This window comes from Dermacentor silvarum, chromosome 7, assembly GCF_013339745.2.
Source record: "Dermacentor silvarum isolate Dsil-2018 chromosome 7, BIME_Dsil_1.4, whole genome shotgun sequence".
In the NCBI taxonomy this organism is placed as follows: domain Eukaryota; kingdom Metazoa; phylum Arthropoda; class Arachnida; order Ixodida; family Ixodidae; genus Dermacentor; species Dermacentor silvarum.
Window position 1 is genome coordinate 151,884,900 of NC_051160.1, and position 16,823 is coordinate 151,901,722.

General features: G+C 49.9%; 6 non-coding genes across 6 annotated transcripts; all 6 read right to left on the bottom strand.

Moving 5' to 3' along the window:
• Positions 1-5,161: 5,161 nt before the first annotated feature.
• Positions 5,162-5,233, bottom strand: Trnad-guc (transfer RNA aspartic acid (anticodon GUC)). Its single transcript has one exon. It is a non-coding gene; the product is annotated as a tRNA-Asp (tRNA).
• Positions 5,234-10,730: 5,497 nt separating this feature from the next.
• Positions 10,731-10,802, bottom strand: Trnad-guc (transfer RNA aspartic acid (anticodon GUC)). Its single transcript has one exon. It is a non-coding gene; the product is annotated as a tRNA-Asp (tRNA).
• A 158-nt stretch (positions 10,803-10,960) lies between these two features.
• On the bottom strand, positions 10,961-11,032 carry Trnad-guc (transfer RNA aspartic acid (anticodon GUC)). Its single transcript has one exon. It is a non-coding gene; the product is annotated as a tRNA-Asp (tRNA).
• A 159-nt stretch (positions 11,033-11,191) lies between these two features.
• Trnad-guc (transfer RNA aspartic acid (anticodon GUC)) lies at positions 11,192-11,263 on the bottom strand. Its single transcript has one exon. It is a non-coding gene; the product is annotated as a tRNA-Asp (tRNA).
• A 161-nt stretch (positions 11,264-11,424) lies between these two features.
• Trnad-guc (transfer RNA aspartic acid (anticodon GUC)) lies at positions 11,425-11,496 on the bottom strand. Its single transcript has one exon. It is a non-coding gene; the product is annotated as a tRNA-Asp (tRNA).
• Positions 11,497-11,885: 389 nt separating this feature from the next.
• On the bottom strand, positions 11,886-11,957 carry Trnad-guc (transfer RNA aspartic acid (anticodon GUC)). The gene has a single exon. It is a non-coding gene; the product is annotated as a tRNA-Asp (tRNA).
• Positions 11,958-16,823: the final 4,866 nt, after the last annotated feature.

Genomic DNA, 16,823 nt, shown 5'->3' on the forward strand with positions numbered 1-16,823 from the left:
TCGGACACTTCAAGAAATCGCTCACAAATTCCCCGGGAATGACCAGGATCTGATTGACACCCTAAAAACCAGATACCTGGGTAGCGACCCCATACGACCCTGCCTCCTAAAATACGAAGGGGAACCAAGACCAGAACTGGACGCTCCGATCACGGAGGAAGAGGTGTATGCCGCGGCACGAGCCTCACAGCGCAACACTGCTCCCGGGGCTGACAAAATCACCAATGCCATGATTAGAAACCTGAGCCCGAAGCACATCCTGGACTTGACCGAATACCTAAACGAGGAACTCTGGAGCAAGGGCCACGTACCGAACGAGTGGAAACACGCGGAAGTCGTGACCATTCCCAAGCCAGGCAAGAAGCCCGCGATCGACGCCCTACGTCCCATCTCGCTGACTTCGTGCCTCGGCAAGCTGTACGAGAGGGTCATCGGAGCTCGCCTCCAACACTACATAGAGGACGGTGACCTCTTCCCGCACACCATGCTTGGCTTCAGGCCGGGACTTTCTGCGCAAGATGCTTTCCTGATCCTGAAGGAAGAAGTTCTCAAGGGCATCCCGAAGGGAGGAGAACACCTCCTGCTCGCACTCGACCTGACAGGGGCCTTCGATAACATCTCTCACGAGGCCATTCTCAAGGGACTGAACGACATCAGCTGCGGAGAGCGCATCTTTAATTACGTCAAATCGTTCCTGACGGGCCGGACGGCAACCATCGGAATAGGCCAGACTCGATCGGATACGATCGACGTGCCGAACAAAGGAACGCCGCAAGGGGCGATAGTCTCCCCGATTCTCTTCAACATCGCGATGCTAGCGCTGACCAAAGAGCTGCGGAAGATCCCGGACCTCGGTTACGCCCTATACGCGGACGACATCACGCTCTGGGCCACCAAGGGCTCCCTCGCGCAAAAGGAGGCGACCCTTCAGGAGGCCGTGACGGCCGTGGAGAGATTTGCGGCAGCGAGCGGGATGCGTTGCGCGCCCGAGAAGTCCGAGGTGATACGGGTGCACGGAGGAGGAATCTATAAGTCACCCGGCCCTATCGAACTCTATCTAGAGGACCACAAGATCACGGAAAGCAAAAAGACTAGGATTCTGGGTTTTTGGATCCAGAGCAACTTGAAAGCATCCCACACCATCCAAACCCTAAGGTCCACCACCAACCAGATCTCGCGGATTATCAAACGAATAACAAGAAGCCGCAAGGGCATGCGAGAAGAGGACACGCTCCGCCTCGTCCAGGCTCTGGTGATCAGCAGAGTAACGTTTAGCATGCCGTATCACTACGACTCGCTAAACAAACGCGACCAAGAACAAGTCGATGCCATCATCAGAGGCGCGTACAAAACGGCCCTGGGTCTCCCTGTTACCACCTCAAACGAGAGGTTAGCGGCTCTCGGCATCCACAACACCTTCGCTGAGCTGTCGGACGCGGTTATGGCTTCGCAAAAAGCCAGACTACAGAACACGGCGGCGGGCAGAGCCATCCTCCACCGGACCGGCACGGCCACGGAGCTTCGTGCCCTCGATGGGCAACGATCACTCCCGCCCGAGGTCAGAAGCAAGATCACGGCGAACCCCATACCAAGGCACATGAGTCATGAACTCCACGAAGGACGACGCAAGGCGCGGGTCAACAGACAGCGCCGACAATTCAAGAGTGACCCGTACGTACAGTACGTGGACGTGGCGGCGTACCCCGCAGGGGGCCTCTTCGCGGTAGCCGCCGTGAACGGGAGAGACAACTCCTTAACCCTCGCGGCCTCCGTCAGGGCAGAGACCCCAGCTGCGGCTGAGACCATAGCCGCAGCGCTAGTAATAAAACAACATGACAGGGTGGGCAGGGAAGTTCATGTCGTTACCGACTCGCAACAGGCCTGCCGAAACTTTACCAACGGACGAACACCGGTGCTGGCGGCTCAAATTCTAGGCCCGAGGCTACAAGAAACCCATCAAATCACTTGGACGCCGGGTCACGCGGGACTGGAGGGGAACGAAAGGGCGAACGCCTTAGCTCGAGCGCTAATTAACCGAGCGGGGCAAAACCAATCGTCTTATCAATCCCCTCCCTTTACCTTTGTGCCCCTGCCATCAAATTACTGCGACCGACTCGAAATCCAGCGACTCAACCGCAGGATTTACCCTCCCCCTCACAAAAATCTCAGCACTGAAGAGGCAATAGCCCTCAGACTTATCCAAACAAACACATTCCCAAACCTACACAGATACAGCAAAATATACCCACAAACATATCGCGGCATCTGCCCCTGGTGCGGCGACACACGCCCTACACTCTTTCACATCTCGTGGGGGTGCGGGGGCAAACCTCAACATTTAAAGACGCCTAACACGTCATTTGAGCGGTGGGAGGTACAGCTGACCGGCGATACCCTGGCGGGACAACAAGCTCTCGTCCAGCAAGTACGTCGAGCAGCCATGGCCAGTGGAGTCCTGGAATGAGGACACCACCCACTCGTCCTCAAGATCAACGATCTGAATGGTCTAAATAAATGTTTTTCTCTCTCTCTTGATGTGACATCCATTTGCATCCCATCAATTTTTTCCTTTACAGTTTTTACGAAACATTCATCACTTAAGATTGTGTCATTCATTTTCCACAGTTCCCAGTTAAAGTTAGACCCTTTAAGCTTCTCGCCCACTGTACAGGTTACCAGGCTGTGGTCACTGAAGCTCACATGCTTTACTGTGTAGCTAGTGACCGTGCGCGCGAGGCTTGCTGATACGTATAGACGGTCTAGTCGAGCGTGACTCTCACCTTGAAAGTGAGTAAAAAGAACACTGTTTCCGCTTAAAACGTTTCCCACGTCTACTAAATCATAGCCTGCCATGATTGCCTTGAGTTGATGTGCACTTTTATCGCGTACTACAGTATTCGGCACCCTATCTTCGGACATGCATACACAATTAAAGTCTCCGAGGACGACGACATTTCTTTCACATTCCAGAAATGTCTCAACATAGTCAAAAAATATTTTCCTATCACAAACATTGTTCGGAGCGTACACACAGATCATTCGCCAACCAACATCATTTAAAGAGAAGTCGCACAGTACCAATCGCCCATCTTGGGCCGTCATTACACTTTGTTCAACAATGCCTATTGAATTACGCAAAAATAAAAGACAGCCACCGGCCTTGCCTACGGCATGGCAAACACAAATGCTATAACGCAATTTAAAAATATCGACCATTTTGTCCGTTTGCTCTTCACTTTCAATTTTAGTTTCTTGAACCGCAAGAACGTCTATGTCATTTTCTAGCATCAGGCGACTTAATTGGGCTTGTCGCCTTCTGGCCGTTAACCCGCGTACGTTAAGCGTGCCAATACGTAATGCTAGCCCAAGATTATTTGCCATGGAAAGAGAAGAGCAAGCGATAACACAAAAACTTTATGGAATCAAAGGTAGTGTAACTTACAGATATTCTCTGCGCTCTTATAAGCTCCGTCGCACGCGACGAAGCCACGACGTCTCGCTCTACGGCACACATCATTGACCTCGATCGTTCCAAAAACCCGAGTCACAACTTAGCGTTCTACGAGAACAGCACCCCGCTACTGCGGAGGAACTGTCGGCGTTGTCTGCTTATCTGGGGGAACGGCCGGCGTCTGCCGCCCGTCCGAGGGAACTGCCGGCGTCTGCCGCCCGTCCGAGGGAACCGCCGGCGTTTGCCGTCCGTCTGGGGGTACTGTCGGCGTCGTCTGCTTGTCTGGGGGAACTGCCGGCGTCTGCCTCCTGTCTGTCGGAACGTTTGGTCTAGGCTTAAGCGTAGACCGGCGGAAAACGGTGGCCTTCGAGGGCGGCCCTTCGTTGCTACCACCGTCGTCTTGCTCAAGCGTGCCATCCACGTCGGTGACTTCCCGAGGCCTCTTTGAACCTGCGATGGCTTGGTCGTTTTTCTCGCAAGACTCATTGAGTCCGGCCGCGCCAGGGTTGCCCTGTCGTAGAACGCCCTCGGTATCCACCGCATTGTCTGCGCTTTCATACACCATCGCATTTTCCGCAGCCGGTTCACCTTGCGCTTCGCTGTCCCTACCCTCACTGCTGCCCTTGGTAGGTTGGCACTTGTCGCTAGCCGAGACCACTGGCTTCTCTTGCTTGCCTTGTGGGTCACCACCCCCTCCAGCAGTCTCTTCCGCGTCTGCCTGGTCCATCAGGTGCTCGTCGATGGCGTCACTCCGGCCCGGCCCAGTCACGTTAGCGTAGCTTCGCACGCATTGGGTCTCGTCGTGGCCAAAACGACGACAGAGCCCACAACGTGGCACACGGCACTCGCGCCGTATATGGCCGGTGCCGCGGCACCGGAGGCAGAGCGGAGGTCTGCCTGGCACGATCACGAGTGCATGGTCTTCTGATACTCGTAGCTGATGCGGGATGTCTTCCATGGTCATACCAGCCTTTAAGCGTAGGGATACAAGTCGCGTGTGAGAGCCTTTGTCTCCGCAACCGGGCACTCGCCACCTCTCCCTGGATATTTCGGTCACAGTGCCGAATGGAGCCAGGGCTGCTCTGACGTCTTCGTCGGGGGTCGTGTGAAGCAGCCAGTAAAGCTTCATTCTGATGTCCTGGTTGCAGGGATCAATCGCGACACAGCGATGTTCCTTCACGCTAAACGCCTTCGCCGACAAAACCTTCCTTTTCCCGACATCGTCCTTGAATGTTATGGCCCAAACATGGTTCATCTGATAGGCCCCGAGGGCTACCACCTCCGTCATAAGCTTATAGCGGTCAAGCGCATCGCGAAAATGTTCAACACGATAAGGCCGGGCCTTCAAATCACCATGCAAAAACACGGTGTTACACACGGTCGTACCTGATGGCAGCTGAGGCAAAACAAGTTGGTAATCCTGTGAAGACGTTTCCGTAAGCCTGATTCCGCGGCCCTGCTGGGCCGCTGAAACCACCCCTTGGGAGCGAGACATTCCGTGACCGTTCGCTACGGTGTCCGGAAGTGGAATGCCCACTATACTAACGAGGAGACATGAAAAGGCGCTCATAAAGCAATACATATATGAAACATTGAAAATGCAATATTCTGCGCACAAGTGTAGTAACACGCGCGCGCGAACGATAGATAGCGTGGGTGTGGTGACCATGGGAACACGCGTGCAGAAAAAAAAAGGAAAAAAAAAAGACACTCCCCGTCGGGGAATCGAACCCCGGTCTCCCGCGTGACAGGCGGGGATACTGGCCACTATACTAACGAGGAGACATGAAAAGCGGCACATAAAGCATTACATATATGAAACATTGAAAATGCAATATTCTGCGCACAAGTGTAGTAACACGCGCGCGCGAACGATAGATAGCGTGGGTGTGGTGACCATGGGAACACGCGTGCAGAAAAAAAAAGGAAAAAAAAGACACTCCCCGTCGGCGAATCAAACCCCGGTCTCCCGCGTGACAGGCGGGGATACTGGCCACTATACTAACGAGGAGACATGAAAAGGCGCACATAAAGCATTATATACATGAAACATTGAAAATGCAATATTCTGCGCACAAGTGTAGTAACACGCGCGCGCGAACGATAGATAGCGTGGGTGTGGTGACCATGGGAACACGCGTGCAGAAAAAAAAAGGAAAAAAAAGACACTCCCCGTCGGGGAATCGAACCCCGGTCTCCCGCGTGACAGGCGGGGATACTGGCCACTATACTAACGAGTTTTTTTTTTCTTTATTACCGGTAAGCAGCGGTACATAAGAATACCAACATAACTAAGATATGTACAAACACAGATGGACTTCACATCTGTTAAGTATAAATAATAAGCACATGCAGCCTGTCATATTGTAACAGGCTTTGTTCAGAATTCCTTAAGATTGGCCAGGGGTTCCATCCTGGCCATCCAAGGTGGGGGACACTCTTGTGTTGCAACCACATCAAGAAAACGTCTTATTTGTTCCCGAAAATACAGACGGGCTGGTCTTCTATCGGGATCGCAATAGAAGCCTGCCATGCGGGAGCGCCATATACAGTAGAGGCCAGTCAGCATAATCTGATCAAACGGTGTTCCGTCATCGTCATCTATCGGCAAAAATCTGATGCCATGTGGGTCAAGAGGAAATTCTTTCTTTATTGTGCGCTGTAAAACATCCCATAAGTATACTCCTTCCCAGCAGTGCAAAAAAACATGGTCTATGGTTTCAGGTTGTTTGCAAATTATACATTGTGAGCCCCATGGCATGTAAAAGCCTCTTTCTTCTAGGAACGTTGCAACTGAAAGTGTACCTGTGTGTAGTTTGAAAAAGAAACTTTTCATACCTGGCGGTACCTGCATTCGTTTGACGCGTTTAAAAACATTCTGGCCTGGGCCTCGACTGTATATGGTTCTGTACAGAGGCGGGGGAAAAAGGCTGTCCATTATATCGTTGCGCAGCTTTTTCCTTGAGACATTAAACAAATATTCTTTCGAATACCGTACAGCAAGGAAACGAACACTGAATACAATTTCCCTGTAAAAACCAAACACATGCCGCTGGCACACCTTGGGAGCATACAATCAACTCTGGCAACAAGTGCGCGAGTCTAACTCTACAGACTGTTTGCAAAAAAGGATCATCGTTGTTCCGAAAGAAAATAAAACGTCCAACAAGTTGCCTAACAAACAGGTGGGCCAGCCCTAATCCTCCATCTTTCACCCGTCTGAACAAATTATTGCGACAACATCTCTCCCATCCGGAACCCCACACAAACACGGCAAAAACTCTGTGGAATTTCTGCACATTGACCCTGTTACAGAAAATGAATTGCATGACATACCATAGCTTAGCGACGAAAAACAAGTTGCATACAGTAGCCCTGGCAAATACTGAAAGGTATTTGGCCTTCCACGCCTCAGCCTTCTCTTTAGCACTTTTAAGCTGGTCCTGCCAGTACTCGTCACTCTGTTTGTAAGCTTCGAGTGGTGCGCCTAAGTACCTTACTGGCGTTGTTGACCACTTGACATTCGCATATAAAGCAGGAGCCTCAGGCCACTCTCCATGCCAAATACCGAGGCACTTGCTCCAGTTTACTCTACTACCTGTGATTTCACCGAAGTTTTTCACAACATTTATCGTCTGTAAAATGCTCTCCTTGTCTTTGCAACACACGGCTACGTCGTCAGCATAGGCCAGGAGTTTGACTTCTGACGCTTGCATCGTAAACCCATGAATACATTTGTTCTCAATGACTGCCAAACACAAACTCTCCAGATAAATACAGAACAAAAGTGGGCTGACTGGGCAGCCTTGACGCACGGAACGTTGAATGCTGATGGGGGCCCCCAATGTCTTGTTAATTATAAGCTTAGTAGTGCCGTTCCGGTACGCCATGGCTACCCCGTCAGTAATTATGGACCCGACATTTATATGCTTAAGAATGGCAAATAAAATACTGTGAGCAACACAGTCAAAAGCTTTCTCCAAGTCAAGTTGAAGAATCGCAACTCGTGCCCTTAAGGCGTCACAACATTCCAAAATCGATCTCATTATGTGTACGTTCGTGTTAATGCTTCGTCCTTTGATTCCGCATGTTTGGTGCCGACCTACTATGGTTTCCATTACTGTTTGTAACCTGTCTGCGATTATCTTCATGAATATTTTGTAATCACTGTTGGTAAGTGATATTGGTCTGTACGATGTTACATGTTTCAGTTTCGCAGGCTGGTCAGTCTTAGGGATTAGTACAGTGTGCGCTTGCCCGAAAGAAAGTGGCAATGCGTTTACTTCATACGCTTCGTTAAACACGTCAGCGAGTAGAGGCGATAGATCTGATTTAAACAGTTTATAAAAATCGGCACAAAGGCCATCCGGACCGGGTGATTTTCCGGCTTTTAAATCTTCAATTGCTTGTTCAACTTCACGAGTTGATATCGGTGCCTCGAGCCTGTTCTTCGTCTCGTCGCTGAGTTGCGGCATACGCCCCAAAAACGCAGCTCTAAAGGCCTCTAGGTCAACAGTTCTCGATGCAAAAAGTTCTTGGAAGTGCTTGAAAAACGCTTGTGCTATCTCCTCACCGTCAGTTATTTCATTACTATCTACTTCAATAGTATCTATGTGATTGCGCCGCGCATGCGTTTTCTCCAGACCTAGCGCGCGTTTAGTTGGCGTTTCATCTGCTGTCAATGCCTCTGCCCTTGCGCGTATAATCGCTCCTCGATATCGCTCTTCATCGCATAGCTCCAATTTCGCTTTGATGCTGCGTAAATCGTCCTTGTATGCGCCCGGCTGGCTGCACTCTAAGGCCGTTAATTTTTCCAACACTGCCCTTAGTTCTTTCTCTTTAGCTCTTTCTTCGTACTTTATTTTACAGGATCGGTCGATGGCGGTTAACTTAATTCGTTGTTTAAAAATTTCCCATTTTTCAGTGATTTGCGCCACTTTGTTGTTTTCTACTTCCTTCAAGTGTTCTTGTACGTTGCATAGAAAAAGCTCGTCCTTTAACAATTTGGAATTCATTTTCCACATTTCCCACGTGAAAGTGTTGCCCTTTCCTTTGCGTCCAACACATGTCTTGACCAAACAGTGGTCGGTGAATGAAATAGGTATGACATCGTAGCTGCGACATATGGGTATAACATCTAGTGTCACGTATATCCTGTCAAGACGAGCATGACTATTGCCTTGGAAGTGCGTGTATTGAACCTGGCGTGTTCCGACTAGGCAATCAGCCACGTCGTCCAAGTCACACTCGCCTAATAGTTCACTGAGGACATGACAGCTTTTATCATTTCTTCTCTTGCCTGTTCTATCTCGATCGCTGAGTACACAATTAAAATCTCCCATAATAATGACCTTTCTATGCGCGCATATCTGCGCCTTTAACGCTGAAAAAAACATCTTGCGTTCATCGCATATATTGGGTGCATATATACATATCACCCGCCAAGAATCATTACCAACAGCAAAGTCGCAGTACACTAGTCTGCCAGAAGGACACGAAAAATAATTTTCGATGAATAGCCCGGGCAGCTTCTTAATAAATAAAATAACACCTGCCGACGCTCCTTTGGCATGGCTCACTACCGCATAATACGAAGGCGTAAACCTTAGCACCATGCCTCGGGTCTCTTCCTCCCCTTCGACTTTTGTCTCCTGCACGGCTAGAACGTCAAGGTCTTGGTCCACCATCATCCGGTACACTTGGCTTTGTTTACGCTTGGCGGCCAGACCTCTCACGTTTAGCGTGCCCAAGCTAAGCGTCGGGTTGGATGCCATTGCTACTACGGGAAAGAGAGAAAGGCCCGAGGCATCGTGCTCACCGCAACGTCTAGCCAGCGGCTAGACGCCCCCGGGACCGTCCGGCTGGTCTGGCATGGTCCGTAGTCGGTGGTGGCTTGTCGCCCTCCTTCCTGTCCCGAGAGATGTTTGGACAGGGCTTGAAGCTGCTCCTTCTTATCATAGTTGACTTTGCAGGCGGCCCGTCGGCGTGATTCTTAGGAGTTGCTTTGCCGTCGGTGACGTCAAGCGGCCTTTTGAAGGCAGCGTTGCCGCTCACTTCCATAGCGTCGCTGTCTTGGGCCGAATCCCCACCTCCTGCGACGAACGTGGCGTCATCAGATACAAGGCGGTTTTCGCTGCCTTTCTCCAGTTCTTCTGAAGAACCTGATGACTCTTCTTTCTTTTCGGGGGTAACAAGGACGCCTTTCGTCTCTCCCTCTGTTTTTGTTGTCGCCTCCGCGTTGTTGGCGCTCACCTGGTCACCCGCCCCTTTGGCGGCGTCCTCGGCTTCAGCAGCATCCATTCTCATCTCTGCGGCGATTTCGCTTGCTGGTGGCCCCACGGCTGTGGCGTACGTGCGTACGCACTGATCTTCAGTATGGCCAAAGTTACGGCATCGCGAGCATCGCGGCACTTTGCACTCGCGACGGACATGCCCTACACCCTTGCACCGTAGGCACTGCATTGGCCGTCCAGGCACCACGACAAGGGCCAGTTCACCTGCTACTCGGATTTGGTGCGGAAGGTCGTCAACTTTCATTCCGCTCTTCAGTTTCAGAAGAACAGTTCGAGACGTGGAATCCTTATCTCCGACGCCTTTGACGCGCCATCGTTGTCGCGTCACTTCAATGACCTTGCCAAAGGCTGCCAGCGCTGTCTTTACGTCTTCGTCCTCCACCCAGTACAGCAACCAATGAAGGCGAAGGCGTACCTGTTGGTCTTGAGGGTCGACGACTACGCAGCGACGCCCTTTCACGTTGAGTTCTTTCAATGCCACGAGTTTCTTCGCCGCCTCGTCGTTCGAGAAGGTGACCGCCCAAACATGATTGATCTGGTAGGCACCAAGGGCCACGACTTCCGGTAGCAATCCAGTCGGGACGAGCACGTCTCGGAAGTCTTCGACCCTGTAGGGCCTTGCTCGCACGTCGCCATGCAAAAACACGGTGTTCTTTACAACAGGTCCCTTGGGAAGAGGTGGCAAAATAAACTGGTAGCTCACTTCCTCGTTATCGATAAGCCTGTTACCGCGGCTGGTCGCCGCAAAAGCTGCTCCTTCGGAGCCCATGATTCGCACGTCCGCACAGCTCGGCTGCCGGAAGCAGAATGCCACTATACTAACGAGGAGACATGAAGAGGCGCACATAAAGCATTACATATATGAAACATTGAAAATGCAATATTCTGCGCACAAGTGTAGTAACACGCGCGCGCGAACGATAGATAGCGTGGGTGTGGTGACCATGGGAACACGCGTGCAGAAAAAAAAGGAAAAAAAAAAGACACTCCCCGTCGGGGAATCGAACCCCGGTCTCCCGCGTGACAGGCGGGGATACTGGCCACTATACTAACGAGGAGACATGAAAAGGCGCACATAAAGCATTACATATATGAAACATTGAAAATGCAATATTCTGCGCACAAGTGTAGTAACACGCGCGCGCGAACGATAGATAGCGTGGGTGTGGTGACCATGGGAACACGCGTGCAGAAAAAAAAAAGGAAAAAAAAGACACTCCCCGTCGGGGAATCGAACCCCGGTCTCCCGCGTGACAGGCGGGGATACTGGCCACTATACTAACGAGGAGACATGAAAAGGCGCTCATAAAGCAATACATATATGAAACATTGAAAATGCAATATTCTGCGCACAAGTGTAGTAACACGCGCGCGCGATCGATAGATAGCGTGGGTGTGGTGACCATGGGAACACGCGTGCAGAAAAAAAAAGGAAAAAAAAAACACACTCCCCGTCGGGGAATCGAACCCCGGTCTCCCGCGTGACAGGCGGGGATACTGGCCACTATACTAACGAGGAGACATGAAGAGGTGCACATAAAGCATTACATATATGAAACATTGAAAATGCAATATTCTGCGCACAAGTGTAGTAACACGCGCGCGCGAACGATAGATAGCGTGGGTGTGGTGACCATGGGAACACGCGTGCAGAAAAAAAAAGGAAAAAAAAAAAAGACACTCCCCGTCGGGGAATCGAACCCCGGTCTCCCGCGTGACAGGCGGGGATACTGGCCACTATACTAACGAGGAGACATGAAAAGGCGCACATAAAGCATTACATATATGAAACATTGAAAATGCAATATTCTGCGCACAAGTGTAGTAACACGCGCGCGCGAACGATAGATAGCGTGGGTGTGGTGACCGTGGGAACACGCGTGCAGAAAAAAAAAAAAGGAAAAAAAAAGACACTCCCCGTCGGCGAATCAAACCCCGGTCTCCCGCGTGACAGGCGGGGATACTGGCCACTATACTAACGAGGAGACATGAAATGGCCCACATAAAGCATTATATATATGAAACATTGAAAATGCAATATTCTGCGCACAAGTGTAGTAACACGCGCGCGCGAACGATAGATAGCGTGGGTGTGGTGACCATGGGAACACGCGTGCAGAAAAAAAAGGAAAAAAAAGACACTCCCCGTCGGGGAATCGAACCCCGGTCTCCCGCGTGACAGGCGGGGATACTGGCCACTATACTAACGAGGAGACATGAAAAGGCGCACATAAAGCATTACATATATGAAACATTGAAAATGCAATATTCTGCGCACAAGTGTAGTAACACGCGCGCGCGAACGATAGATAGCGTGGGTGTGGTGACCATGGGAACACGCGTGCAGAAAAAAAAGGAAAAAAAAAAAAGACACTCCCCGTCGGGGAATCGAACCCCGGTCTCCCGCGTGACAGGCGGGGATACTGGCCACTATACTAACGCATATATGAAACATTGAAAATGCAATATTCTGCGCACAAGTGTAGTAACACGCGCGCGCGAACGATAGATAGCGTGGGTGTGGTGACCATGGGAACACGCGTGCAGAAAAAAAGGAAAAAAAAAAAGACACTCCCCGTCGGGGAATCGAACCCGGTCTCCCGCGTGACAGGCGGGGATACTGGCCACTATACTAACGAGGAGACATGAAAAGGCGCACATAAAGCATTACATATATGAAACATTGAAAATGCAATATTCTGCGCACAAGTGTAGTTACACGCGCGCGCGAACGATAGATAGCGTGGGTGTGGTGACCATGGGAACACGCGTGCAGAAAAAAAAGGAAAAAAAAGACACTCCCCGTCGGGGAATCGAACCCCGGTCTCCCGCGTGACAGGCGGGGATACTGGCCACTATTTTTTTTTTCTTTATTACCGGTAAGCAGCGGTACATAGGAATACCAACATAACTAAGATATGTACAAACACAGATGGACTTCTCATCTGTTAAGTATAAATAATAAGCACATGCAGCCTGTCATATTGTAACAGGCTTTGTTCAGAATTCCTTAAGATTGGCCAGGGGTTCCATCCTGGCCATCCAAGGTGGGGGACACTCTATTGTTGCAACCACATCAAGAAAACGTCTTATTTGTTCCCGAAAATACACATCGGCTGGTCTTCTATCGGGATCGCAATAGAAGCCTACCATGCGGGAGCGCCATATACAGTAGAGGCCAGTCAGCATAATCTGATCAAACGGTGTTCCGTCATCGTCGTCTATCGGCAAAAATCTGATGCCATGTGGGTCAAGAGGAAATTCTTTCTTTATTGTGCGCTGTAAAACATCCCATAAGTATACTCCTTCCCAGCAGTGTAAAAAAACATGGTCTATGGTTTCAGGTTGTTTGCAAATTATACATTGTGAGCCCCATGGCATGTAAAAGCCTCTTTCTTCTAGGAACGTTGGAACTGAAAGTGTACCTGTGTGTAGTTTGAAAAAGAAACTTTTCATGCCTAGAGGTACCTGCATTCGTTTGAGGCGTTTAAAAACATTCTGGCCTGGGCCTCGACTGTATATGGCTCTGTACAGAGGCGGGGGAAAAAGGCTGTCCATTATATCGTTGCGCAGCTTTTTCCTTGAGACCTTAAACAAATATTCTTTCGAATACCGTACAGCAAGGAAACGAACACTGAATACAATTTCCCTGTAAAAACCAAACACTGCCGCCGGCACACCTTGGGAGCATACAATCAACTCTGGCAACAAGTGCGCGAGTCTAACTCTACAGACTGTTTGCAAAAAAGGATCATCGTTGTTCCGAAAGAAAATAAAACGTCCAACAAGTTGCCTAACAAACAGGTGGGCCAGCCCTAATCCTCCATCTTTCACCCGTCCTGAACAAATTATTGCGACAACATCTCTCCCATCCGGAACCCCACACAAACACGGCAAAAACTCTGTGGAATTTCTGCACATTGACCCTGTTACAGAAAATGAATTGCATGACATACCATAGCTTAGCGACGAAAAACAAGTTGCATACAGTAGCCCTGGCAAATACTGGAAGGTATTTGGCCTTCCACGCCTCAGCCTTCTCTTTAGCACTTTTAAGCTGGCCCTGCCAGTATTCGTCACTCTGTTTGTAAGCTTCGAGTGGTGCGCCTAAGTACCTTACTGGCGTTGTTGACCACTTGACATTCGCATATATAGCAGGAGCCTCAGGCCACTCTCCATGCCAAATACCGAGGCACTTGCTCCAGTTTACTCTACTACCTGTGATTTCACCGAAGTTTTTCACAACATTTATCGTCTGTAAAATGCTCTCATTGTCTTTGCAACACACGGCTACGTCGTCAGCAGAGGCCAGGAGTTTGACTTCTGACGCTTGCATCGTAAACCCATGAATACAATTGTTCTCAATGACTGCCAAACACAAACTCACCAGATAAATACAGAACAAAAGTGGGCTGGCTGGGCAGCCTTGACGCACGGAACGTTGAATGCTGATGGGGACCCCCAATGTCTTGTTAATTATAAGCTTAGTAGTGACGCCATGGCTACCCCGTCAGTAATTATGGACCCGACATTTATATGCTTAAGAATGGCAAATAAAATACTGTGAGCAACACAGTCAAAAGCTTTCTCCAAGTCAAGTTGAAGAATCGCAACTCGTGCCCTTAAGGCGTCACAACATTCCAAAATCGATCTCATTATGTGTACGTTCGTGTTAATGCTTCGTCCTTTGATTCCGCATGTTTGGTGCCGACCTACTATGGTTTCCATTACTGTTTGTAACCTGTCTGCGATTATCTTCATGAATATTTTGTAATCACTGTTGGTAAGTGATATTGGTCTGTACGACGTTACATGTTTCAGTTTCGCAGGCTGGTCAGTCTTAGGGATTAGTACAGTGTGCGCTTGCCCGAAAGAAAGTGGCAATGCGTTTACTTCATACGCTTCGTTAAACACGTCAGCGAGTAGAGCTCATTTAAACAGTTTATAAAAATCGGCACAAAGGCTATCCGGGCTGGGTGATTTTCCGGCTTTTAAATCTTCAATTGCTTGTTCAACTTCATGAGTTGATATCGGTGCCTCGAGCCTGTTCTTCGTCTCGTCGCTGAGTTGCGGCATACGCCCCAAAAACGCAGCTCTAAAGGCGTCTACGTCAACAGTTCTCGATGCAAAAAGTTCTTGGAAGTGCTTGAAAAACGCTTGTGCTATCTCCTCACCGCCAGTTATTTCATTACTATCTACTTCAATAGCATCGATGTGATTGCGCCGCGCATGCGTTTTCTCCAGACCTAGCGCGCGTTTAGTTGGCGTTTCATCTGCTGTCAATGCCTCTGCCCTTGCGCGTATAATCGCTCCTCGATATTGCTCTTCATCGCATAGCTCCAATTTCGCTTTGATGCTGCGTAAATCGTCCTTGTATGCGCCCGGCTGGCTGCACTCTAAGGCCGTTAATTTTTCCAACACTGCCCTTAGTTCTTTCTCTTTAGCTCTTTCTTCGTACTTTATTTTACAGGATCGGTCGATGGCGGTTAACTTAATTCGTTGTTTAAAAATTTCCCATTTTTCAGTGATTTGCGCCACTTTGTTGTTTTCTACTTCCTTCAAGTGTTCTTGTACGTTGCTTAGAAAAAGCTCGTCCTTTAACAATTTGGAATTCATTTTCCACATTTCCCACGTGAAAGTGTTGCCCTTTCCTTTGCGTCCAACACATGTCTTGACCAAACAGTGGTCGGTGAATGAAATAGGTATGACATCGTAGCTGCGGCATATGGGTATAACATCTAGTGTCACGTATATCCTGTCAAGACGAGCATGACTATTGCCTTGGAAGTGCGTGTATTGAACCTGGCGTGTTCCGACTAGGCAATCAGCCACGTCGTCCAAGTCACACTCGGCTAATAGTTCACTGAGGACATGACAGCTTTTATCATTTCTTCTCTTGCCTGTTCTATCTCGATCGCTGAGTACACAATTAAAATCTCCCATAATAATGACTTTTCTATGCGCGCATATGTGCGCCTTTAACGCGGAAAAAAACATCCTGCGTTCATCGCATATATTGGGTGCATATATACATTTCACCCGCCAAGAATCATTACCAACAGCAAAGTCGCAGTACACTAGTCTGCCAGAAGGGCACGAAAAATAATTTTCGATCAATAGCCCGGGCAGCTTCTTAATAAATAAAATAACACCTGCCGACGCTCCTTTGGCATAGCTCACTACCGCGTAATACGAAGGCATAAACCTTAGCACCATGCCTCGGGTCTCTTCCTCCCCTTCGACTTTTGTCTCCTGCACGGCTAGAACGTCGAGGTCTTGGTCCACCATCATCCGGTACACTTGGCTTTGTTTACGCTTGGCGGCCAGACCTCTCACGTTTAGCGTGCCCAAGCTAAGCGTCGGGTTGGATGCCATTGCTACTACGGGAAAGAGAGAAAGGCCCGAAGCATCGTGCTCACCGCAACGTCTAGCCAGCGGCTAGACGCCCCCGGGACCGTCCGGTGGTCTGGCATGGTCCGTAGTCGGTTGTGGCTTGTCACCCTCCTTCCTGTCCCGAGGAATGTTTGGACAGGGCTTGAAGCTGCTCCTTCGTATTATTGTTGTCTTTGCAGGTGGCCCGTCGGCGTGGTTCTTAGCAGTTGCATTCCCGTCGGTGACGTCAAGCGGCCTTTTGAAGGCAGCGTTGCCGCTCACTTCCATAGCGTCGCTGTCTTGGGCCGAATCCCCACCTCCTGCGACGTACGTGGCATCATCAGATACAAGGCGGTTTTCGCTGCCTTTCTCCAGTTCTTCTGAAGAACCTGATGACTCTTCTTTCTTTTAGGGGGTAACAAGGACGCCTTTCGTCTCTCCCTCTGTTTTTGTTGTCGCCTCCGCGTTGTTGGCGCTCGCCTGGTCACCCGCCCCTTTGGCGGCGTCCTCGGCTTCAGCAGCATCCATTCTCATCTCTGCGGCGATTTCGCTTGCTGGTGGCCCCACGGCTGTGGCGTACGTGCGTACGCACTGATCTTCAGTGTGGCCAAAGTTACGGCATCGCGAGCATCGTGGCACTTTGCACTCGCGACGGACATGCCCTACACCCTTGCACCGTAGGCACTGCATTGGCCGTCCAGGTACCA